This window comes from Notamacropus eugenii, chromosome 4, assembly GCF_028372415.1.
Source record: "Notamacropus eugenii isolate mMacEug1 chromosome 4, mMacEug1.pri_v2, whole genome shotgun sequence".
Lineage (NCBI taxonomy): Eukaryota > Metazoa > Chordata > Mammalia > Diprotodontia > Macropodidae > Notamacropus > Notamacropus eugenii.
In genome coordinates, this window is record NC_092875.1 from 53,943,728 (window position 1) to 53,946,077 (window position 2,350).

Genomic DNA, 2,350 nt, shown 5'->3' on the forward strand with positions numbered 1-2,350 from the left:
AGAACTGTTGTTTGTGTTTTGGATTTGTCCCTGGTGATCTTTGCAATGACCTGCATTCTTCCTACACAGGAGGAATATAACTTGAGCCCCAAAGTACACTATTATGGAATTCACTTCTCACTGGTGGAGATCAGCGCCTATGACCTTGTAAGAGGCAGGGGAGAATAAGAGAGAGGGAAGAGGAGAGGGATCTAATCTCTTCAGTCTACCTTGGGTTGTTCAGGTGTCTATCTTTGAGGCAGAAGACAGATGGTGCCAATCTCATGCCAGGTTCCAGAAGGAAGAAAAAACTCTAAGATGAAGCTGACATGAGAGGCATTGGTAATTGCCATCATGTTTCTATCCCTAATTTGCTACACTAGAGACTTTGGGCAATTTCCCTTTGGATAAGATCTGGGACTCTTTCTTGGCTGAACTGTTACCTTGCTCCCACTAGGAAAGCTCTTTCACTCTGTATTGTCTAATATATATTATCTTAAGTACACTTTCTCTGATTTCTGTGTTGCCATAGATTTGGATAAATAAGTTTCTTTGTTAAAAGAATATAGGTGCTTTCTCTGCTCATCCCTAATACTTCCACTAGATGGGTTTGACCACTGAGGAATGGGCTGGGTTCATCAGAGGAAGACAGATTTATTAGGAATGATTCCTTTATTAGGAAACTGTTGTGGTGATTCAGCAGGAGGTTGAGAAAGATGCCTCTTAGGCACTTCCACAAACCCACACAACTGGTTCATCATCCTAGATGTTCTGGGAAAGGCCATCATGGCAGCATTCCAGACTCGAGTCCCAATCATTTCAGAAGCCAGTTACCACCAACACAGGAGTCCCTCATTGAAAGACACTCCCAACCTAGGGGAACCCACAAGAGACTGGTTACAGACACCTGGGCCTGGCAGGAAATGAAGAAGATAAAGTGATATGTCTCAGTACCACAGAGAATAGTCTTCTTTCCAATTGAATCAGACAGCTGTGGGTCACAGAATCAGGATAGAGAGCTCTTTCTTTTATCTGGAATGTTTCCATACCTATCCTTAACTGCACCCCAATCCTGTTGCCCCTTATGTGGTTTCACAACTCAAGACAAATGGAAAAGCAATACCTCTCATTAACTTTTACAGGTCAGTGTGCACATATCTTATGTTCCCATGAGTCTATTGTAAGTGTTCAGTGAAAAGGCCCTGTGACTGCTGGTTGTTTTACTTGTTTGTATCTCACCCATTCCTAAATAACAGTGTCTTACACATGCAATGAGGGGAATTTCCATAAATACCTGTGATTTGATGAGTAATGAACTGAAGTGGAAAAGTTTGAGGTCAAGCCACTAAGATTCTGGCAAAAAGCTTCCCACAAAGATGACGGGTAGTTAGCTAGTGAGCTGTGATCTTCGCTATTTCTTGTCATGCTAACCGTAGCAACCTCCACCCAAATCTAAATCATCACTGGGTCCAGAGTCTCTCTCCTTGTTTCTTTCACATAGAGAAGTGCTCACCAAGAACCTCTGCAGAAAAGGTGAGAAAGTGACAAGAGCAGAAGAGTAGAGAGCTCAGACCAAGCCAATAGCTGCAGAAAAGGAGAGGACCATTGAGTCCAGTAGACAGTCCCTTTCACCTGTGCAAAGTGCCAGCTCCTCTCACTTCCTACTGCTCCTCTCATCCCACCCCTCCTGGGTGCAAGTCCTATCACAGACTGCTTTGTTTTGTTTAATACTTAATGTCTTTAAGTTATATATTATTACTATTAAAAATATATGGCTATCGACTGTGATTTTTGTCCATGCTAATAAATTCCCATCCTCTACCACCCAATTCCTTATTCCCATCCCCTCACTACTCCTACCCCCAAATTTCAGTCAAACACAATTCTGTCCTTCCACAGTGCCCTCTGGAAATCCTGTCCCATAGGCAACAAACATCCCTTGACCCTAAGTAATTTCTTCTTCCACCCCTTCTATCTTCTATCTGTTATTGAAACTTGGCTCTCCCCCTGATGACACAGCATCCTTGGCTATCCTTTCCAGTACTGGCTGCACTCCAACCCCTTGGCTCACTGATTCAGGAGGGAGAATTGGTATACTCCTTGCTCTCCATTTCTACTTGCAGTTTCTCTCCAAGCTTCTATCATTCAATAACCTTTCCTCCTTTGAGATTTGCCTCTCATCACTACAACCCAAACAAAATCCTGGTAGCTGTTGTCTACAGACAGATTGCAGGCTACTCCCTTTCCTTCCTCAATGAATTTAGTACTGTTGACCTGAAAACTTTGTTAAGAAAAGGCAACAGGCTAAATGCATACATTTTATGATTTAATTAATTAATTGATCAATTCCCCATAAAGAAAACAGTTACAT